Genomic DNA, 24,206 nt, shown 5'->3' on the forward strand with positions numbered 1-24,206 from the left:
ATATAGCTCCCTGTGCTATATAGTAGAACCTTATTGTTTATCTATTCCATATATAATAGATTGTATCTGCTAACCCCAAACTTCCAATCCTCTCCTCCTCCATCTGCCTACCCCCTTAGCAACCACAAGTCTGGTCTCTATGTCTGTGAGTCAATACAGGGAAATTTGATAGGAGTTTGGTCTTCAGCTTGGATGCCAGTTCAACTCTAAATTTGCCCGGTTCTATTTTGGGGCATTAAAATCTATATGTGCTTAATATCTCAGCCACGCTGCCATCCATGAGGTTTGAATATCCTTTATGGAATGAACTTGATCCTCCTGCCTTACTTTTGGTCTCTCTCCAGAGAGGCTAATGTGCTGGCATAGCTCTGCCATTTGTCAGCCAGAAGTCTGGTTACACATTTGCTCGTCAATCTAAACCTAACCTATTCATACGCGCACTTGGGGTTTCCTGTAAATCAACCAGACGTTCTGTCACTCACCAGCAATATCTCTCCGTAGCGTTCTACACCCATGTGCCTTCGTGAACGATTCACTATGTTTGTGGAAGAAGCATTCAAACCAAAGTGCTTTTTCAGGAATGGTGACACCAGAATGTTATAAATCTGTTCATTACCACAAGGATAAATGATATTTCTGCCAAAGACTTTTGATTACGGGTACAGTAATGCATCTCAACACTTTCTGAAATTTAAAGGTCTGTCCTCAGAGGTAAGTAGGATAATGCATGACTAACAAAAGCCAACCCCAAATTCCGGAGCTAAACTGTCTCTGTCAGTGAACTTGATCGTTTCGAGCAGACGCTGCCTTCGAAAGTTCATAATGTTATTTCTATTCTCCTGATATTAACGTCCAGGTAAGGCTGACCCCATGGTTTGTTAAAGGGCAGGTCCTTCTTAACTTAGCATGCTTTATTGTGAAGTTTCTTATATTGGAATTCACACACGCTTTTCAACAGTTGTGCTTCAGGAGTCTGCTATGGTTTAAGGACGAGATTTCATAGAATTATCAGTTCATCATTCATTAAAATATTATAACATTCAGTTGATTTGTCTCTTCAGAAGCTTAAGATATTTGTTTCCGATTAGAGTAATTAGTTGTTAACATTGTTTTTAAAATAGGTGATTTGACTCTAGCCCTCACTAGCTCTTCTGGCATCTGCAAGAGGTACAAAGCAACTATGGAACTGGACATTTAAGCAAGAGAAATAGCAGTTCTTACTGACACGTGCACCGCGTTGTGGTGGCCGCTTAACTCCAGTGTTTCAGCATTGTAGAATGGTGTTTACATGTAGAGTTAATTCATGAAAACTATGGATGAAATGAAGAGGGGAAAGCCTCCAATCTAGCATATCTTCAAAGAGCACGTTTTATTCCCACAAGTGCCTGAAAATGCCTGGTGTCATTACTATTCACTTTTGTATCGTTACTATTCACTTCAAGCACTTGGGGATATGAGTATCAGTGCTGTAAAAAAAAGCCAGTATCTGTGAAAATCCAAATAGCGTTTCCTCTAAAATTAAAGACTCACAGGTAGAGCTGTATCATATTGGCTTTCAAGATGTCCAAAATGAACAGAATATACATTCTGGTCAGAGAGTAATGGTGGTTCCTTACAGTTTTGGATTCTGAACAGGGTCAGCAGATCATCATTAAAGTTCTCGAGTCTGGGTTTCAAACATCAAGTCGCTTTTTGATAGCATAAAGATTAGTGTCTACCGAAGTAAAATTCTGTGCCTCAGTGAAGTGTAGAAATACCTTCCTTCCCAAGCCATCTCTCCTCTTCATTCCTGTTCATTCTCAGGGCAGCTGTTTTCCTCTATCTGATGTACACCCTCTAGTGTTTCCTGGATGAAGTACAGAAACTAAAGCTCAATTTACAAACAAAAAACATTATTGCAGTCTTGAAATATTATCCCCAGTTAGCATACTCTAAAGCAAACTTACCACCAGATGTTTTGACATGAACTTTAAGTGATTGCCAAAACTTTTTCAGCTGAGAGTCTCAAAGCTAGATTCTTGTAATCCAACTTCAGATCCCAAAAGAGGACATTGACTTCTACTCTATTAAGCTTAGATTCCTTTCCTTAGAATTCTTATATTCTAATTTACGTTTATTGGGCTATGCAGAGCAGGGAGGTGTTCAGTAAGAACTAAAGCATGCCAGCAAGCATTTCTTTGACCTATTTTCCAGGGATAGAACTTACAATGAATTCTCCTAAGTTACTCAAGAGGTTCAGGGTATTTTTGACTCAAGAGAGAAGTGATTAATTTTTTAAATGGCTTTACAGAAACCATGGGCGTATTTTCCGCCATAGAACCCCTTAGGTCAAACCAGAAAGAGTAGCCATTTGGGAAATGTATTCCTTATGAGCACTTTTTCTTGACAGAGAAGAAAATATATTTCCAAACCTGTCAGCTGCTGTCGCTGCTACTTTGGAAGCCAGCCACAGCTGATTGTGTGAGCTAACTATAGGCCAGGGTCATCTGGGGATCCACCCTCTTCACAGGGATGGCACCCACAGCTCGCCAGAGCATGTGGCCCGCCAGTTCAGCCAGAACAGCCCAGAGAGCTATTTTTGGTTGGCCTTCCCACTAGAAGACCCTGGACTGTCCTTCATGCCACCAGCATCCAGCTTCATACTTAACTATTCTCCACCGTTATCTGATCTCTTCTCTTCTTCACACCCTCTTTTGAGTCCTGTGTAGCAGCTTGATAGATACATCTAATCGTACTATTAACACTGATCTTTTGCTTACACAGCACAAAGCTCATCACACATACAGCTCTGCTGCTGTGCTGTGCCCAGTCCCTCAGTTGTGTGTCTTTATGACCCCATGGACTGTAGCCTACTGGGCTGCTCTGTGCACGGAATTTATTTACCATGAAGGATACTGGAGCGGGTTGCCATTTCCTCCTCCAGGGGAATCTTCCTGACCCAGGGATCAAACGTCTCCCATGTCTCTTGCACTGCAGGCAGATTCTTTACCACTGAGCCATGGGGGAAACATATATAGCTCTACTACATATAAAATTATTTCAACCAAGTGCCTGAGCGAGAAACTTCAGACTAATTTCGCCTCTTTCATGTCTATAGTCATCCACCACCTCCCATCACTTGCAGGCCTAGCCCATTCATATTCCCAAAGATCTGTTGTTGATCCTCTCCCCTTCCGTGCTTCCTGTCATCACAGTTTACCCACGTTTGCTTAGACTTCTGCAGTAGCCTCCCAGTCAACCTTCCTGCCTCCAATCACCAATATTCTCCATAAGCTATCTTTCAAAATTATAAATCAGAATGTATACCTCTTCTGTTTAAAATCCTTCCATGTTTCTCCATCACCTATGAGATAAATTTTGACCCCTCTACACCAGCATCCTTCAAGATCCAGAGAGTCTTGCCTACTTTTCCAGCTCATCCCTTATCATTCCCTTTATGCTGTCTTTCCATCTTTGCTTTCATCACATAAATATAATCTATGCTTTGACCAAATTAATTACTTACTCTCCCCTAAGCGCACCATGCTATTTCATGTCTCCAGAGCTGCCTAGTGATCTTATCTACCTAGTGAATTTCTAGTTTTCTCCCATTACGATTCAGTTTGACCATCACCTTTTGGATGGAGCTTCCCCTGACACTCTTCAATCCTTGCACAGCTCACACACACAAACATATGTAGTTAGTCCCTTGATTCTCTGCAGGCCATTGTTTACTCTTTCTTCTTGTATCACTACACACACACACACACACACACACACACACACACACTTTGGGCTCTCCAGTTAGACTATGAGGCTTTTAATGTAGGAAACTTACATTATTGATTTTTGTGTTACCAGACATTATTTGCCAGACCAGGGGTGGAGACAGTGAACAAGACAAACATAATCATTCCCTCCAAAAGCCCACAGTCCAACCATCTCTCCATTGTCCCTTGAGTCTGACCTTTATACAGGACTCTGTCTGTCTGCATTGAATATGCTCCTACCTGCCATCCCTCTGGGCTTGTGGAAGTCTTGCAGTTCATCATGGCATCATTCAAGTCTTCTTGCCAAGCCTTTCTCTTACAGGGAAGTGGGTTATGAATTGGTTAAAGGACCATATCTAAGGATGCTGTGTACAAAACCAATGCTGATCATAAGGAGGCTTCTAGAAGTACCACCAAGGCCTCTGTCATACCTATATTTTGTGTCAATTGGAGGTTTTGCTATACATAGAAAGCACATGCTTACTCCTTGTGTGAATAAAGTGAAGCTGGTTAACAGTGATATCCAATCACAGAATCAATATGTATTGATTATCTCTTGCCACACAGCAAATCATACCAAAGTGAGGGGCTTAAAACAACAAACATTTATTAATATTATCTAGCAGTTTCTCTAGTGCAGAGAACTCAGACCATCCCTGTGAGCAGACAGGGAAAATGCTCAGTCTTCACTGGGGAGACTCCCATCTGCTTGAGGGAAATGAAAGGACAAGACAAGTCTAAAGAAATCCAGGGGAGAGAAATGGCAACATACTCCATGACAGGCATAGGGAAGAACAACACTTGAGAAGAATTTAAAGATATATCCTGGGCTCCCATTTTCACTCAGCAATAAGGCAACAAAGCCCTTAGTAAGCAGCTGCTCCCGTGTGATAACCCACAAGCTCCAACTGAACACAGTCCTGACACTGCCTTTTAGCATGCAAATTGGCATTTACCCTATAGTCATCTTAGAGGGCCTTCCTGGTGGCTCAGTGGTAAGGAATATGCCTGCAATGCAGGTGACATGGGTTCAATCCCTGAGTTGGGAAGATGGCCTGGGGAAGGAAATGGCAACCCACTCCAGTATTTTTGCCTGGGAAATCCCATGGTCAGAGGAGCCTGGCAGGCTACAGTCCACGGGGTCACAAGAGTCAGACATGACTTAGGGACTAAACCACTACCACTGTCTTACAGAACGGTTGAGAAAGATACCCCTGTCTCAATCAAAAATGTGAAAATTGAAGACAGACCAACAAGGCTCTGACTTTGTGGAAGAGAGAATATTTTTGTGTATTAAATACACAAGGAAAATAGTCATATATTTTTATCTTAAGATGCTATTACTATGCAGCTTTGTTCATTCATTCTTTCATGTTGCCCACCTGGATCTGTTTTCATTTGAATTTTCCACTCTTCCAAGCTAAGTCTTTGGCTTGTAGGGTTTTACTTCTTGTTGCACCCCGCCCTTTGTAAAAGATGGGGACTGGTGAGTGCTGCCAGCAAATATTTGATCGACTAATTGACAGGATGGGTCAGGTTTCTACACAAAAAATAAATGTGAAGGAAAGGTACCCCCCTTCCTCATTTAGAGAATTTTTTGTTAAACCCTGATGGCCAATTCCTATCTCATCGTTGTATTTTAAGCAGGGGACAGCTGGAGCTCACTGCCTGCGGCCTGCCCAGTCTTTATTCTTTCACTGAAGGCAGGAAACAGCAGGACTCTGCACATAGCAGGCTCGTCAAAGACAAGCCACTGACGTGGGCACTTAGTAAGAATAGGCTTGCTGGCCCAGTGCTGGCTTTGGGGAGCCACATGCAGGCACACACTGAGGAGCGCTGAAAGCAGTCTTCTCCCATCATCCTTTGCGGGTGGGGGGAACGAGGAACAAGGCTCCTTCCCTTTTATAACAAATGACCTATTTCAGTGAAATAAGGAAGGGAGGGCAGCCATGCAGTCAGCCAGTCAGTTCTACGCCACGTTGTAGCGATGTTAGTATTTCATACCAGTAATTCTGTCTAACAGAAACTCATCTTGGCTTTTTCCCATTCCTTTTAGCAAGATTGCAGTTGTAAATCAGCCAGAGTGTCCTGGAGGCTGCTTCAGGTTGGTTGTTGTGAGCAGTCTAGGGAGAGGAATCTTCAGAATAATTTAGAATACAAGTCTAAGAGGGAAGGTCAGTTTTGCTATTTAGAATCAGAGCACTGTGCCAAACTTGGCTTTGAAGGGATGCTCTAAATGTCGGGCTTGGAATCTGAATATAGAATATCTAATAAAACACAACAATTCATGCTTTTACCCCCACGTGACTTAGTTCAGGTTCTCAGTTCTGACCTCTGAGCCATCCTCTAAATTTGGGAGGCCACTTCAATAATAATCCATTTTGCATTGCTGCAGTCCCTTTTTAGTCATAAGAACAAGTTTTATTCACAGCTCCAAGAGGACAACAGGGTGGGTGTTTTTGTGATCTGAAGGGCATTATGAACAGAAACTGAATTTGTAGGGAGACTTCAGGTCCTGGCCCTCTCTCTCCAGACTCTAGCTATTTTCCTCCTCCTCCACCCAAAGTCCCCTGGCAGACACATTTCTACTCTCTGTTTCTATGAGTTGTTTTTGTTTTGTTTTGTTTTTTTACGATTCCATAGATAAGAGATACCTTGCAGACTTGTCTTTCTGTCTAGCTTATTTCACTTAGCATAATACCCTCAAGGTCCATCCATGGTGTGGCCAGTGGCAGGGGTTCTTCCTTTCTCATGGCTGAATAATATTATAGTGTTTACATGGAACACATCTTCTTTGTCTGTTTATCTATTGATAGACACTTGGGTTGTTTCCACATACTAGCTATTGTGGATAATGCTCAAGTGAACACGGACGTGCAAATATCTTTTTTATGTGCAGTTTTCTTTTCCTTTGGATAAATGTCCAGAAATGGGATTGCTGAATTGTATGGTAATTTGATTTTTAAGTTTTTTGGTCTTACTTATGAATACAGTGTGATTATAGGCAAGTACCTTGACCTCTCTGGGCCTTTCCTTCTTTATATCTAAAATTAAGAGACAGAGTTATTCAAGGAATGACTCTGAGAATTGAGAAAGCATTTTTTTTAAATAATTGTATTTATTGTTTTGGTCGTGCTGGGCCTTCCCTGCTGCGTGGGCTTTTCTGCAGTTGCAGCGGGTGGGGCCTCTCTCTAGTTGCAGTGCATGGGCTTCTCACGGCAGTGGCTTCTCTTGCTGTGGGATCTAGGACACTGGGGCTTCCGTGGTTGTAGCTCCCAGGTTCTAGAGCACAGGCGCAGTAGTTGTGGTACACGGGCTTAGTTGCTCCACATGTGGGATCTTCCCGAACTAAGAATTGAACCCACATCTCCTGCATTGGCAGGTAGATTCTTTGCCACTGAGCCACCAGCAAGCCTAGATTCTTTTTTTTTTTTTTTAAGTATTAAGAAAGTGGAGTTAGAAACTGTAGTGCAGGGAGATGAATGGCTCAAATTGCTCCAATAGCAGCTGCAGAATCAAGACTGGAGTCTATATTTCATGACCCAGAACTCAGCCTGGCAGCAGCTGGTTTGTTAACTGAATGCAGACATGTTTCTCTCTGAAGTCAGTCCCTCTGAGCTAAGGAAAGATTGATATGAGACACAAATTAAGTAGAGCATAAAAGATCAGATTTATCCAATTCCGGGGACCCTCATCCATGTAGACTACAACTCCTGCCAGGTTTACCTACCCCGCCTGGCAAGTCACAGACACACACAGGACTCAGCAGGCATTCCTTACTGGAAAGAATTTAATGCAGGGATATCTATGACGGCCCCATGGTTGGGGAGCATGAGTGAGGAGGGGACTTGGACACAATCCATACAAAGAGCTACAATCCATAGATTTGGGCTCCATTGCAACTCTCCGCCTAAACCTCTTGTTCTGGCCGGGGCCCTGTATCCTCAGCAGATTTGCCTCTTCCTTGGGTGCCTACAAGTGCTCCCCCTCAGTCGGGTCACTACTGAATTACACAAAACACATATCTCCCCTGCTGCACTGGATCTCTAAAGACCCCCACTCTCTGTGGAGATAAAAGGAAAACTGAGACCCCTGGAGACAAAACACAGCCCCCTCCCAGAAAAGCATCATTCTTGGTCAGACCCTCTCTAGCTTTTTATAGAAACCACTGAGAAAGTAAGAACACCTCAAGTAATACTTAACTCTGAGCCTACTGTTTTATTAACATTTGGCAGCCAAAGGAAGCAAACAATAGCACTTCATTCAGACACTGAAGAAGGAAAAAGGAACTTCTCATACCCTGGTCTTTATAAGCTGCTTGAGCAATCACTTTGAATGAGCACATGCAGCCTTCACACATACCAGCAAATGCTCCAAAGTGGGATGATGGGTTCATTCACTCTGCAAATATTTATTGAACTCCACATACTTCCAGGTGCTAGGAATACACTGGAGAACAAACAGACAAGAATCCCTGTTCTTGTGGAGCTTATATTCTAGTGAGAGGTATAGAAGGCATTTTTTAAAAAATTATAGTTGTTTACAATATTGTATTAGTTTCAGGTATATAGCGAAGTGATATGTACATATATATATTTATACACACACACACACACACACACACACACACACATATATACATATGTATATTGTTGTTCTTTAGTCACTAAGTAACGTCTGAGTCTTTGCAACCCCATGGACTGTGGCCTGCCAGGCTCCTCTGTCCATGAAATTTCCCAGGCAAGAATACTGGAGTGGGTTGCCATTTCCTTCTCCAGGGCATCTTGCCAATCCAGGGACCAAACCTGTGTCTTTTGCATTGGCAGGAGGATTCTTTACCACTGAGCCACTGGGAAGCCTATATATGTGTATGTATACATACATATATTCCTTTTCAGATTCTTTTATTATTACAAAATATACAAGATATTACAAGATATTGAATATAGTTCCTTGTGCTATAAATTCTTATTGTTTATCTACTTTATATACAGTAATGTCTATCTCTCAATCCCATTGTTGTTGTTCAGTTGCTCATTTGTGTCCAACTCTTTGCAACCCCATGGACTGCAGCATGCCAGGCTTCCCTGTCCTTCATCATCTTCTAGAACTTGCTCAAACTCATGTCCGTTGAGTCAGTGATGCCATCTAACCATTTCATCCTCTGTCATCCCCTTCTCCTCCTTTCCTAGCATCAGGGTCTTTTCCAATGAGTCAGCTCTTTGTATCAAGTGGCCAAAGTATTAGAGCTTACCCTAAATTAATCCTTCACCCCCTACCTTTCCCTTTTGGTAATCATAAGTTTGTTTTCTAAGTCAGATTCCACATATAACTGATATCATAGGATAGATGTCTTTCTCTGTCTAACTTCATTTAGTGTGATAATCTCTAGGTCCATCCACATTGCTGGAAATGGCATTATTTTATTCTTTTTTATGGATGAGTAATATCCCATTGTGGGGGCTTCCCAGGTGGCTCAGTAGTAAAGAATCTGCCTGCCAGTGCAGGAGACACAGGAGACATGGGTTCAATCCCTGTGTCGGGAAGATCCCCTCGAGAAGGAAATGGCAACCCACTCCACTATTCTTGCCTGGGAAATCTCATGGACCGTGGAGCCTGGTGGTCATGGGGTCACAAAGAGTTGGACATGACTTAATGACTAAAAAACAATAAATATTCCACTGTATATTTATACCATGTCTTCTTTATCCATTCATCTTCTGATGGACATTTAGGTTGTTTCCATGTCTTGGCTATTATAAATAGTGTTGGTATGAATATTAAGGTGCATGTGTCTTTTCAAATTAGAATTTTTATTTTTTCTGGATATATGCCTGAGAGTGGGATTGCTGGATGAAAATAGAGCTGGTAGCTCTATTTTCACTTTCTTAAGTAACTGCCATATTGTTTCCCATATTGTTACCAACAGTGTAGGATTGTAAGTTTTTTCTCTTCACCCTCTCTAGCATTTATTATTTGTAGACATACAGGTGGCCAATAGGCAGGTGAAAAGATTCTCAACATTGCTAATGATTCAGTTCAGTTCAGTTCAGTTCAGTCGCTCAGTCATGTCCGACTCTTCGAGACCCCATGAATCGCAGCACACCAGGCCTCCCTGTCCATCACCAACTCCCAGAGTTCACTCAGACTCATGTCCATTGAGTCAGTGATGCCATCCAGCCATCTCATCCTCTGTCGTCCTCTTCTCCTCCTGCCCGCAATCCCTCCCAGCATCAGGGTCTTTTCCAATGAGTCAACTCTTTGCATGAGGTGGCCAAAGTACTGGAGTTTCAGCTTTAGCATCATTCCTTCCAAGGAAATCCCAGGGCTGATCTCCTTCAGAATGGACTGGTTGGATCTCCTTGCAGTCCAAGGGACTCTCAAGAGTCTTCTCCAACACCACAGTTCAAAAGCATCAATTCTTTGGCAATCAGCCTTCTTCACAGTCCAACTCTCGCATCCATACATGACCACTGGAAAAACCATAGCCTTGACTAGAGAAATGCAAATCAAAACTACAGTGAGGTATTACCTCACATTGATCAGAATGGCCGTTAGCAAAAAGTCTACAAATAATAAATGCTGGAGAGGAGGCAAACATGTAACAACACAATAAATAAGGAAATGATATAGTATGTTAGGAGGTGAGGAAAAAATATAGTAGGATAAGAGGAATGGGGATTGTTGGGATCCTATTCCACATGGGGCAGTCAATGTTGACATTAATAAGAGGGTAAACTTTTAACAGAGACCTAAAGGAAAAGAAGAATGTAGCCAAGTGGATTATCTGGAAAACAGGACTCTACACAGAGCAGCCAGTGCAAAGATCCTGAGGTAGGAGCTAGAATGTTGGTGGAACATTAAAGAAGCTGCTATGTCTGGAACGGAGTGGGTGTGAAATAAAATAGAGGAAACGAGGTCACAGAGGAAACAATGGACAGATAAGTGGAGCTCTATGTGTGTTAGTCACTCGTGTCCAGCTCTTTGTGATCTCATGGACTAGCCTGCTGGGCTCCTCTGTTCATGGGATTTCCCAGGCAAGAATACTGGGGGGCGGGGGGGGGGGGTTGCCTTGGAGAAGTATTTCCTTCTCCAAGGGATTTTCCCAACCCAGGGATCGAACCTGGGTCTCCCGCATTGGCAGATGGACTCTTTACCATTGGAGCCACCAGGGAAGCCCAAGTGGAACTCTATAGGCTCATATACAAGCTTTTTGGAGCAGGGGTATAACACCGCCTGCCTTGGGTTTTGATAAGATCCCACTCTGGCTGCTGCGTGGTGTCTTCATTAAATGCTTAGTTAAGGCCACAGGGATAGGGCCTTGTACACTTTTACTTGTTTTCCTCAAAGATGTTCCAAGTTGGTGGATTTCCATACTGACACACAACAGCATCCCCTACTGAACAGAACTTTCCCACATCCTCTATCATGAGTGCCCACGCCCAGGAAGCATAGTCTTGGCCTCTTCCATCCCAGCATCACGTGGAGATGGACAAAGAAAGGGAGGAATCTTCTCTTCCCCTTCTGTTTGCCAACTTCTCAATAATTCCAACTCCACCTAGCGAGATCCATTAGAGCTAATTAACAACCCTCTTTTCAGGAGGTGTCTCTTCACGATGATTAATTCTGGGTCAGAGACAGAAAGCTTGTTCCATTATAGCTCTTTTTAAAAAATTATTATTATTCAGGCTTCTAATACCGGCATGAACTGCGGGTGAATTTCTGAAGTCATGTTACTTAGCTGTCACAACTAGTAATAGAAAAATTCAATTTATAAAGAATTAGGAGAGGCAGGAGAGGCATGCTCTTCGGTTTAGAACAAAGGAGATCAATCCTGACACAATGGCAGCATGACATTCGTGGACTTTGAAGATTCTAGGCTTCCTCTTCATTAATTAGAGAGAATCAAGAGTTCTGGTGGTTAATTATTTGCAGAAATTGTGCTCTGCAAAAGCAGATGCCAACTCATTCCAGCTGCCTCCAGCTGCAGCTCTGCATGATAATTAAACTGCGTGTCAGTCCTAACCTCAATCTGGGTGGGTAAATAAACCCTCTGTTGGCCACTACCATCCTCCACCCCTCAGGTTTAGATGGGGTCATGTGACTTCCTGACACAGGGACCACAGGAGGCTGTTCTAAATGGATTATCCTGGAGAGGTAGTACTTTTAAATCCACATCCAGAAACATAAGATCGAAGTTACCTTCAACCGGTCCCTACAAAGGACATGTTGGAGGGGTGGGTTGAGAGCAATTTGCATCAAGGTCAGTTGGTGCACTTGGGTTGTTGCTGTTGTTACCATTGTTGTTCCAGAGTTGAGTTCTCTTTTTAAAAAAACAACTTGATTTGTTCTTAATTTTTTATTTACAAAAGTAATATACATCCTTCATATGAAATTCAAGCTATGTAGAAGTGTGTGCATGAATGCTAAGTCGCTTCAGTTGTGTCTGACTCTTTGCAACCCTATGGACTGTAGCCCTCCAGGCTCCTCTGTCCATGGGATTCTCCAGGTAAGAATACTGGAGTGGGTTGCCATGCCCTGGGGGGAGGGGAAATAGGACACAGTACTGCTGTTCCAGAAATAGAAATGCAGCTAAAGTTAGCCCAGGGCCTCCTGTTCCCTCAGTAAGGCAGAAGGCAGAGCCTCATCTCTAATCTGCCCTTTCAGGCATCAATTTCTTGGGGGAGGTTTATCCAGAGGACTTCAGATCTCAAACTGCACAGAGCCTTGAGTGTCTGATTGGCATTCAGGAAGTGCCATGAGTGGCAAGATGAGAGTGGCTGTCTGGCAGGCCTTTCCCCAAATACCCAGTTTGCCTTGGGTGGTTTGACATTTACTGGCATTAAGATCCTTTGGCTGTTTCACAGTCCATTTATTTAAGGTATTTGAAACTCTCTCTGCAGAACAGTTAAGGTTATAATATTAGCCTGGCTGACATCAGACCCTCTCTCAGGTTACCAAGGTTATTCTGAACACTTAGAGGTTACCCAACTTTAAATAGCAGTAGCAAGTTTTGTCCACATCTTGATTACAGCATTTATTACACTCCATTGTAATTATTTGGCTACTCGACTGGCTCCCCCACTAGAGAGTTACCTCCTTAGGGCAATGACTGTGTTTTAAGCATCTTGGTGCTGCCACCTCCTAGCTGGACATGGGATACAGGTTTCAGGCCAACCCTGTTTTACTGGGCTTTTATTATACAGTATTTGTTTGTTTGTTGGCAGGTTTTTTGGTGGTGGCTGTGGTTGTTTGTTTCAATGTACATAACTTGACACAGGATAGTTTTGTAGATCAACTTGCTACACTACAGTACCCAGTGGTTTAATTAGACACTAATCAAAGTATTTCTATGAAGATATTTGGTAGGTGGGATTATCCTTTACAACCAGTTGACTTTTTTATTCTCTTTCTTTTTTATTTTTTCAATTATGAAAGTACTCATGGTGGGCTACAGTCTATGGGATTGCAAAGAGTTGGACGTGACTGAGCTACTAACACACACATGATAACACATTTACGGGAGACTTGGAAAATACAGAAAAAAGTTACATATAGTTCTGCTATATATTACAATTATTTTTAAGTAGATAAGATTTTTAGTTGGTGTTTCAATATCAAGCTCTCAAAAATTAATGGAATGAATATACAGAGAAGTAGAAGGATATAGTAGACCTGAAAAGCACTGTGAACTAATTCAACATAATTAAGATATATACAATTTTCACACAACAGCAGGATACAAATTCTATTCAAGTTCTCATAAACTATAAACTAGGAGACACTGGAACATCAGTTCAGTTCAGTTCAGTCACTCAGTTGTGTCCGACTCTTTGCCACCCCATGAATCGCAGCACGCCAGGCCTCCCTGTCCATCACCAACTCTCGGAGTTCACTCAGACTCACGTCCATCGAATCGGTGATGCCATCCAGCCATCTCATCCTCTCTTGTCCCCTTCTCCTCCTGCCCCCAATCCCTCCCAGCATCAGGGTCTTTTCCAATGAGTCAACTCTTCGCATCAGGTGGCCACAGTATTGGAGTTTCAGGTTTAGCATCAGTCCTTCCAATGAACACCTAGGACTGGTCTCCTTTAGGATGGACTGGTTGGATCTTCTTGCAGTCCAAGGGACTCTCAAGAGTCTTCTCCAACACCACAGTTCAAAAGCATCAATTCTTTGGCATTCAGCTTTCTTCACAGTCCAACTCTCACATCCATACATGACCGCTGGAAAACCATAGCCATGACCGCTGGAAAACCATAGCCTTGACTACTGGAACATATCCAAGGACATAAAACGAGGTACAAAATTGTCATGACCTAAAGAAATTGAAATCATACAGAGTCTGTTCTCTTACCACTGTGTAATTACGTTAGAAATCAATATCAAAAGATATTTGAAAATAACCCACATATTTTCAAGTGCAGTATGACATTTACTAAGAGAGATCTTTGACTTAGCCATTGAAAGCCTCAATAAAGTTAGAAAACTGAGGAAAGACAAAGAGCTATTGCAGAGAAGAAAGCATTTAAATGAGAAATTAGTTTCAAAATGAGAAATTAATATCAAAGATACTTAAAAAACCCCATGTATTTGGAAAACAACCAGTTGATTTTAAATAAAAGAAATTACTTCCAATAGTGTGGATAGGCCTGACCAGCCAGTCTTAAGAGTAAAACTGAGATTTTCTGGAGAAGAAAAACTGACTCAAGCATCCAGCTCTGCCTGAGTTTCCAGGCTGCCAGCCTGCCCGATGCATGTGGATTTGACAGCCTCCACAACTGTGTGGTGCTGGAGAAGACTCTTGAGAGACCCTTGGACTGCAAGGAGATCAAACCAATCTTAAAGGAAATCAACCCTGACTATTCATTGGAAGGATGATGCTGAAGCTGAAGCTCCAATACATTGACCACTTGACGGGAAGAGCTGACTCATTGGAAAAGACCCTGATGCCAGAAAGGACTGAGGGCAGGAGGAGAAGAGGGCAAGAAAGGATGAGATGGTTGAATGACATCATTAACTCAATGGACATGAGTTTGAGCAAACTCCAGTAGCTAGTAAAGGACAGAGAAGCCTGCTATGCTGCAGTCTATGGGGTCACAAAGAGTTGGACACAACTGAGCGACTGAACAACAACAGCTGTGTGAGTCAATTCCTTAAAATGAATACCTTTATATAAATAAATAAAATCTTCTGTTGTTTCTCCAGAGAACCCTGACTGATATGCATAATATACAAAAATTTATGTAAAATACACCATTTATCTATCTACTGATTCTTCTATCTACTTATTTATTTGTCTGCTTTTTAATTTGGGTCATTCAACAAATAGTTTTTGAGTGCCTGCCACACACCAGGGGTTGTGCTCAGTCCTAGCCCTAAATCTCAAAGAATGGCTTCCTTTAAGGCAAGGCCCGGTTTCCTAAAGAAACACAGCCAGTCTAGAATCTGCAGGAACTAGACTCAGACAGTGAATCACCTGCCACCGCCATGGCCTGGGGCAAGGCCAGCCTGGACTGGCACAAAGCCAAGAAGGAACAAAACGTGTTTTCCCAGGCACCCAGGGCCAAAAAGGAAAAAAAGAAAAGACAACAAGCTTGGGAGATGGAGAGATGTTCAGGGTGGATTTTCTTGTCACATACAATCTTGAGGCTGGAAAAACTTTCCTTCTCGCAGACACCAATTGCCAACAATTTCCTTTCCTGGTATGGATAGGATGACCTCACCATGACCTCACTTCCTCTCCAGGAGCCCTGAGGAACTCTCATCAGCCCAGAAGCTTCCAGAAGGGCTGGCTTCAGGCTCTGTCATCACACCTTTGGCCCAGAGAAGCAGCTAGGTGGTGGGGGCAGGGCACAGAGCAGGAAGAGCCTTGGCTCTTTGCAGTTTCTCCAAGAGTGGCACCATTTCAATGAACTTGACGAGAAAATGCTGATGTTTGTAAATCTCAGTGGGAAGATGTAGGAGAAGGCAGTGTGATCACCAGCCAGAAGTTCCAAAGAGAAGGTCTATGATAGCATTTTGTGAAGCCAGGTCCTGCCCTGACCAGGTATACACCCTGCCAGCCCCAGGGCTTTCTCTGCAGAGAGAAAATGGCACATTTTCCTTCCTCTTCCTAGAGGGTAGTAGCAAGAAGTGAAGGCAAACCTCAGATTAGGAGTCCCTGCCCCTGTGAGCAGTTCAGGGTTCAGGCAGTACTGGTAAGTCCACATAGCATTGTTTATAGATGAGAAAAAAATGTCACCTTCCTCAAGACACTTGACTGCTGTCTGCCATAAAATGGTCTTCATCAATATACATCTCTACGATGAAGCTATGGGTGCCCCTGGTGGCTCAGGCGGTAAAGAATTTGCCTGCAATGCCGTAGACCTGGGTTCGATCCCTGGGTTGGAAAGAGCCCCTAGAGGAGAGCATGGCAACCCACTCCACTATTCTTGCCTGGAGAATCCCCATGGACAGAGGAAGCTGGTGGGCTACAGTCCATGGGGTCGCAAAGGGTCAGACACAACTGAGCGACTAAGCACTGCACGATGAAGAGGACTGAAAGGTCGTCCTTGGAGTTCTGCAAGACACAACCTTTCTCGTGGCCCTGGGACTATCTGGGCTTCCTCTTGGGAGCTCCAGCCTCAAGCTGTTGCGGTTTCCTTTATCTCAGGGAGCTGCTGCCTTGCGGTCTTGCCCAATTTACCAGAGAGGCCTCTGCGAACCCAGATCTCTCCCTGAAGAAAACTTAATCCTCCTGGCTTTTCCTGAAGCTGGCAGAGCTACCTGCCTGGCAACTTGTGGGAGAATTTTCTAGGTTCCCACAATCATCTGACTCTTGTTTGCAAGTGCTTCTTCTATCTTCCCAGCATAGTTATTCATCTAAGACTCTCAAGAAATTTAACACTTCCTTAGCTGAAAAGGATGCTGCTAATTTTGATGGCACCACATCAGTCCAGAGTGAAGCCTAGAAGGGTGAGGGGCAGACTGGGTGTCCCCACTCCACTCTCTCTCCTGGCTTCATCCCAGGGATGCAAGTGGTGGGTGAGTCACACTCCTGACATGGCTCTGGCTATAGACAGGCCACTCAGACTCCTCTGGCCTCCAGTGGCCTCAGTGCTGAGGGCACACAGGCCCAGAGATACCCTCCACTCAGCCTTGGCTTGATCAGCCTGGACTCTGTCACCATTAACTATCATTTTGAGAGAGAAACAGGGTGCTCACTGCTTCTGATCCCACATTCTGGTACGATGCCCACTTTGCTTGTTTGCGCTGGAGGAGGAGGCCTAGCGCAGCTTGAGGAAGACTTGACTCCAGGTTAAGGGGTCCCTTTCTGGGGTCCTGCAGGCTGGTCAGGCACCAAATCCTTTCCTCTTTCCTGCTGAGGCTCTGGCTACCATGCTTCTTCCTCATACTGTCTGACAGACACTTTCTGTCTTCTATTCCTGGCCTGACAGGCTTGTGAGAAAAAGGAAAAGGGAAAGGAAAGCTACCTGGATGCGTGTGTGTACCCTTGGCAAAATGCTGCCGCCTTGTCTCTCCAAATACACAAGGCTGTTTTCTCTGCTTACAACTCATTCCCAGGAGGGCCCTTGCCCCTCCAGGCTTCTGAAGGAATCGGTGCAAAGGAGTAAGCCATATGGAAGCCTCCACAAGTGGCCGGGACAGCGCTCACGGGTCCTGGTACCATTTTTGAACATCCTCACAAACGGGAAGGCAACAGGGAAATGAATGGCTCCCTAACTGGGCGATTGGAGATGATTTGAGATGTCAATCAATTCCTGCTTCATAAAGTTTCTTGAGAACTTTTAATGAGATGAAGCACATGAAGTGCTTGGTGCACAGTGAGTGCAAAATGAGCTGATTTCACTCTTAGAAACATTTCGTGTAAAGGTGAGCAACAGAGAGGCCCTTGTGACCCTGGGAACAGGACCCTGGGCTCGAAGCCCTCGTCTGCCGCTTCATGGCTGTGTGGATTCAATAGATCTCTCCACCTGTGTGTTCCCCTACCTGTGAAATGGGGCTGTTGATAAGAAAGCTTTTCTCATAGGACTTTTTCTGAGGATTAAGTGAATCCTAGAGCAGTGCCAGGTATGGAAGGAGTATACACACAAATGGTGATGGTTATTATGCTATGCTATTATGCTATGCCTATACTAACTCGCTTCAGTTGTGTCTGACTCTTTGCAACCCCATGGACTGTAGCCCTCCGTCCATGGGATTTCCCAGGCAAGAATACTGGAGTGGGTTGCCATTTCCTCCTCCAGGAGATCTTCCTAACACATGGATCGAACCCGTGTCTCTTACATGTCCTGCACTGGCCAGTGTGTTCTTCCCTAGCGCCACCTGGGAAGCCCTGTTATTATGCTACTGTTGATTATTCCATTTCTGCATGTGGGTGAGTTGCCATGCCATCGCAGTTCATTCCTTAATTTATTTCACAAATATTCTTGCACGCATCCAGGGTCACATCATAAAATGCTGCACTGCAGGATTTAATTTTTCAGAGTATAAATAGGTGCTTTGTGGGGAAAGAAAGGTTCAGCAAAGAAATATGTGATTCTTTGGCTTAATGATGCTAAACAGGTATTTTTACTGCAGGATTTCACAGGACATTTAACATGCTGAACACACTGCAGGCAGAAGCATTTTCCCTCTATAGTCCCTCCCGGGTCTGGGAAGTGCTGGCCTAGAATCAGGTAAAAAATAAGTCACTAAGCCTCTCTGGCTATCAGAATTGCAGAGAGGAGCATATGAACAGTGCTGGCAAGAATAGCAGAGAGTTGAAGAGTCAAGAACAGCTAGGCTGGCAGGAACACAGCAGGACTAGCCTGGGAAGGATGAAAGTTACATTGCTGGGAGTTAGCGACACCCCCGAGACAAAGCAGGCTGTAGCTCAGAACAAGTAGAATATAAAAGTAAGGGGGAACAAGAAGGCTATGTTAGCTACCATTTCATTCTTTCTCCTAATCCTGAAGTATATACTATACCTCACACACACTGTCCTTGACAGGAATGCCCCGCGTGCCCAGGAGGGCAGCACTCACTAATGGGGCCAGCAGGCAGGAAGACAGGGCTCTATGGGAAAAGCAGAGGATGAAGAGCTTCAGGGGCTTGGCAGGGGAACATGCTCCAGGCAGGGGCTGGAGAAAGGCCTTCAAGAGGATGTTCTTTGAGTTGAGTCTTTAAAAATGCTTATTATGTTAGATGGAAATGATTAGAGGGGTGTTTTGGGTATAAGAGGTCCCTTGAGCAAAAAGGAAACAATGTTGGTTAGAGCTGGGGACAGATGAACTGCAAACTTGGTTAAGGTGTATGGGGACAGGGCAGGGACAACCATGAGTCCAGACAAGACTGTGGAGAGGCCAAGAAGGCCATGCCTACGTGCGTCATTCTTTCATTCAACAAATCTTTATTGAGCACTGACTATGCGCCAGGCATCATGCTAAGTGCTTAGGGATAGGACAGGGACAGAACAAAGCTCCTGCTCTCATAAAGCTTATAATCCTGGCATAGAGAAAAGCAGTAAACAAATAAGTGTATATCACACTATCAGGTAGCAATAGGTGCTATAAAGCAAAGTAAAGCAGGGCTGGGAAATAGAGACTGAACGGGGTGCTATTTTAGATGGGGTGGCCAGGGGTGACTAAAAAGAGATAACACTTGAACAGAGACCTGACTCAGTTCCTGAGTAAAATGAAGCGGTCAGCCAAGCAAATGAGCAGAGAAATTATGTTCCCAGCAGAGGGGACAGTCAGCGTGGAGGTCTGGGGTGGTATGTACATGGAGGGTCCTGGAGTGGGCTGTGGGAGGGGACAGGAGGGAAAGACGTCTCTGAGGCCAGATAGGTCTCTGCAAGAACCCTGCATTTTATCTGAGGTGTAATGGGATCTGGGGGCTTATTTTGCTGGCAGTCGGGGTATTGAAGGTCTTGGAGCAAAAGGGTAACTGAGCAATACCATGTGAGTTGTTGTGTCAGGTCAGTGGTTTTCCAATTTGAGGGGCAAGAAGCAATCTGACCCAGAGATGTCATACTACAGTCTGAAGTCAAGGGACACTCTGGCTGAAGTGGACGTGGGAGTCCACAGCCCCAGCCTTCCCTTGCCTCTACGTACATACCACCCCAGACCTCCACGCTGACTGTCCCCTCTGCTGGGAACATAATTTCTCTGCTCGTTTGCTTGGCTGACTGCTTCAATTTATTCAGGAACTGAGTCAGGTCTCTGTTCAAGTGTTCTCTCTTTTTAGTCACCCCTGGCCCCCCCATCTAAAATAGCACCCCGTTCAGTCTCTATTTCCCAGCCCTGCTTTACTTTGCTTTATAGCACCTATTGCTACCTGATAGTGTGAAATACATTTATTTGTTTACTGCTTTTCTCTATGCCAGGATTATAAGCTTTATGAGAGCAGGAGCTTTGTTCTGTCCCTGTCCTATCCCTAAGCACTTAGCATGATGCCTAGTGCATAGTCAGTGCTCAATAAAGATTCGTTGAATGAAAGAATGACGCACGTAGGCATGGCCTTCTTGGCCTCTCCACAGTCTTGTCTGGACTCATGGTTGTCCCTGCCCTGTCCCCATACACCCTAACCAAGTTTGCAGTTCATCTGTCCCCAGCTCTAACCAACATTGTTTCCTTTTTGCTCAAGGGACCTCTTATACCCAAAACACCCCTCTAATCATTTCCATCTAACATAATAAGCATTTTTAAAGACTCAACTCAAAGAACATCCTCTTGAAGGCCTTTCTCCAGCCCCTGCCTGGAGCATGTTCCCCTGCCAAGCCCCTGAAGCTCTTCATCCTCTGCTTTTCCCATAGAGCCCTGTCTTCCTGCCTGCTGGCCCCATTAGTGAGTGCTGCCCTCCTGGGCACGCGGGGCATTCCTGTCAAGGACAGTGTGTGTGAGGTATAGTATATACTTCAGGATTAGGAGAAAGAATGAAATGGTAGCTAACATAGCCTTCTTGTTCCCCCTTACTTTTATATTCTACTTGTTCTGAGCTACAGCCTGCTTTGTCTCGGGGTGTTGCCTCCCTTGCCTTCCTCAGGGACCCTGAAGGACCCTCAGGGTTCAACATCAGTGAGGTGGCTGGACCAGGCATATAACCCAGAGGAGAGAGGCTGGGAGCTTAGGCTGGGGTAAGGGGAGTGGAAATGGAGCAGAGTTGAAGAAGCAAATCTGGTCTATTCTGCTTACCCCTCTAGGCTAAGGAGCTGCGTATGCTGTGCTCCAGAAAGAAATAAGCATATTTCAGAGACATGCCAAGAGAGACCTCTCTTTCGCACGTGCCAAAGAGGTGGCCATCTTTCTTTAACGTTGATTTATTTAGTTGGCTGTGGCAGGTCTTAGTGGTGGCACTCAGGCTCATTGCTGTGGCATACAGGCTCTAGCTCACACAGGCTTACTCGCTCCACGGTATGTGGGATCTCATTAACAGTTCCCCAACCAGGGATCGAACCTGCATCTCCTGCATTGGAAGGCAGATTCTTAACCACTGGACCACCAGGGAAGTCCCCAGATGACCATCTTTAGGATTCAGCAGGGATGGTTTTTTTCTGGATAAGTGATCTGCATAGAGATGAGAAAAACTTCTGAGTAATTTCTACCTGATGGCAGGATACTATCAGATGTTTGGAATGAACTCTTCTTCCCTCTCCCCACATAAGACAAATGTACCTATTCTTTCTGCCTTGGATGCTCCACATCAGGTATCTGCGTGGCTGAGCCTTCACTGCCTCCGGGTTTCACTCAAACATCTCCTCTCAATGAGGGCTTTCATGTCCACTCTGCCTCCTTGACAGTTCCCAGCTCCCTTCCTGCTTTGTTTTATTCTCTGCACTTTTTACTATCTAATGAACTCTATATTTCAATTTCTCAATATCAGTTATTGTCTGTTTCCTCTTATTTAGATATAAGCTTTATGAGAGCAGGGGCCTCTGCCTATTTCATGTCCCCAAGGCCAGCAGTGGTGTTTGGCGTAATAGAGGTTTCATAGAGACTTATGGAGTGGACAAAGGATATTTTCCTTGTATGAGTAACTGTCACAGGGTCTAGGGCCAGTTAAGTAATTTAGTACAAAGGATTTGTTACATATAAATATGTGTACATGTATATGTGTGTAAATATATATTTATTTAAAGCAGCAAAGCACATTCATTTTAAGTCATGTGGTGATCTGAAAATGATTATTTTATTCCCTGATTTGCTAAAAATATGAAATCTATGCTAAACAAGGGGTGGGGTACGTTAGTCCACATAAGGATGTGAGACTTCTTTTGAAAAATACTTCCCCAGAAATTCCCAGTGGCCAGTACCGTACTAAATGGCAACCCACTCCAGTGTTCTTGCCTGGAGAATCCCAGAGACGGGGGAGCCTGGTGGGCTTCCATCTACGGGGTTGCACAGAGTCGGACACGACTGAAATGACTTAGCAGTAGCAGTACCATGCTAGGCACTGGGGTGCAGTGATGAGTGAATTTGGTTAAAAATGCAGTTTCTTAAAGCAGTTCTAAAATGCATAACCTAAGTCTGCAATTCACTCCCACAGAATCACTGAACTTACAGCTTCCAACTGACAAACAGGTTGTGTTCTTAAGACTCATTTTAAATTCAGCTGATGGAACTTGGAATACACTGTCTTCTGTTCCCTGGGGAACATGGAAAGAGTTTCTCAGGCTGGGCTGGGCTACAAAGCACATTAAAGAATAATGCTGGACTTCTGTGGTGGTCCAATGGTTAAAAATCTGCCTGCCAATGCAGGAGACTCGTGTTCAATCCCTGGTTGGGGAACTAGGATCCCACAGGCTGTGGGGTAACTGGGCCTGTGCAGCCAAAAATAAATAATTTTTTAAAAAAGAATAATGCATTTGACAAACCATAAATTCAAGATGAAAAACTGTAGAAAAGAATATTGTTGGATAACAGAACAAACTTAAATGGAGTTAGAAAGTGTGTTGTTACGTATATTAGGTGGCCACACTTAAGAAAAGCATTCAAAGATGTTGAAAAAAAAAAAACAAAACAAAAGCCTTTGGCTTCCTCAAGGGAAGCTGAACTCAGGGTTTTAATTTGGTGACCTCACATTTAATGTCTCATCCTGAGCCAGTGCCCCTGCTCACCCTATTCGTCCCTTCTCTCGACTTGTCCTCGGTCTTCTCTTTCCCCTTCCCTTCTGCTGGTTGGGTACACCTTTATCTACCCTGCCTTCTCTAATGGCTGATGCCTCTCCCCCCACTTTATTGAGCATATGACCTTGCAAAATCATCTCTTTTTTTCCCCCTGAAATAGAAAAAGGGCCACAGGAAGAAAGCCTATCACGACCACCTGTTTGGAAAGATGTGGACTTTCATCTGAATTCCTAGAGAGAAAGAGAGAAAACAAAATTGTCCCATGTTCTTCAAGAACTGTAGCAAATTCAATACGTTGGCAGTCTTTTGTTATTGTTGTTTGCTTCTTTGATTTGCTTTTTAAATTAATATTATAGGGGACTCTCCTGGTGGTCCAGTGGCTAAGACTTTGCCTTCCAGTACAGAGAGTGCAGGTTTGATCCCTGTTGGTGAGATAAGACCCCAGGTGCGTCGTGGCCAATAAAACACCAAAAAAGTTAAAAAACCAGAAGCAGTATTGTAACAAATCCAATAAAAGACTTTAAAAATGATCCACTTCAAAACAATGAAAAATTGATAACAATTTTTACATTAATTAATCAACATTACAAATAATTTTCATGCCTTAGATCAGGGGATAGAATCAATATGAGTATGAAGGTCTACATTTTGCCTGCAGAATGTCCAAAGCAATATAATAACGTACTTAATTGTGATGGCTCTTCTCGGGTAGGAAAGCTAAAGATGTCTTAGGTCCTTACTGCTTCTGCTCTCATAGAAAGAAACTTACGTGGGAACCAGGAGACAGCTAGTCCTGTCCTTATCTTGGTGAGTCATTGAGTCAGTTTCCTAGGACTCCGTTTCCTCATCTTTAAAAGGTGGACTGTAAATTTGTGCTTCTGATCTCATTAGACTGTTAATAGGAACAAATAGCCCAGTAGAAATGAAATTTCTCTTAAGACTTAAAAACCCTACAAGTCATGGCACTATAAATTATCAAAAAGTTAACTCTGGCCATGTCTGCAATGTTAGGATAAGCTGGGAAATGTGGAAAGTCTCTGTCTTTTCACCTCACCCAGGAAAGTCCCCAGAGAAGGCAATAGCAACCCACTCCAGTACTCTTGCCTGGAAAATCCCATGGGCGGAGGAGCCTGGTAGGCTGCAGTCCACAGGGTCACTACGAGTCAGACACGACTGAGCGACTTCACTTTCATGCATTGGAGAAGGAAATGGCAACCTATCCCAGTGTTCTTGCCTGGAGAATCCCAGGGACGGGGAAGCCTGGTGGGCTGACATCTATGGGGTTGCACAGCATTGGACACGACTGACGTGACTTAGAAGCAGCAGCAGCAGCAGCAAAGTCCCAGGTT

At 43.9% G+C, this 24,206-nt stretch overlaps 1 protein-coding gene across 4 annotated transcripts in view; it reads left to right on the plus strand.

Annotated features, from left to right (window-relative positions):
• Positions 1-385: 385 nt before the first annotated feature.
• Positions 386-24,206, plus strand: part of ITGB6 (integrin subunit beta 6) — a 149,752-nt gene continuing 125,931 nt past the window's right edge. For 2 of the 4 annotated variants that reach the window (XM_061396154.1, XM_061396164.1), the window contains exon 1: positions 386-711. The gene's annotated coding sequence lies outside the window, so the exon portion shown is untranslated. The remainder of the gene's footprint in view (positions 712-24,206) is intronic. The other 2 variants (XM_061396132.1, XM_061396143.1) reach the window with 1 other exon arrangement.

This window comes from Bos javanicus, chromosome 2 (assembly GCF_032452875.1).
Source record: "Bos javanicus breed banteng chromosome 2, ARS-OSU_banteng_1.0, whole genome shotgun sequence".
Lineage (NCBI taxonomy): Eukaryota > Metazoa > Chordata > Mammalia > Artiodactyla > Bovidae > Bos > Bos javanicus.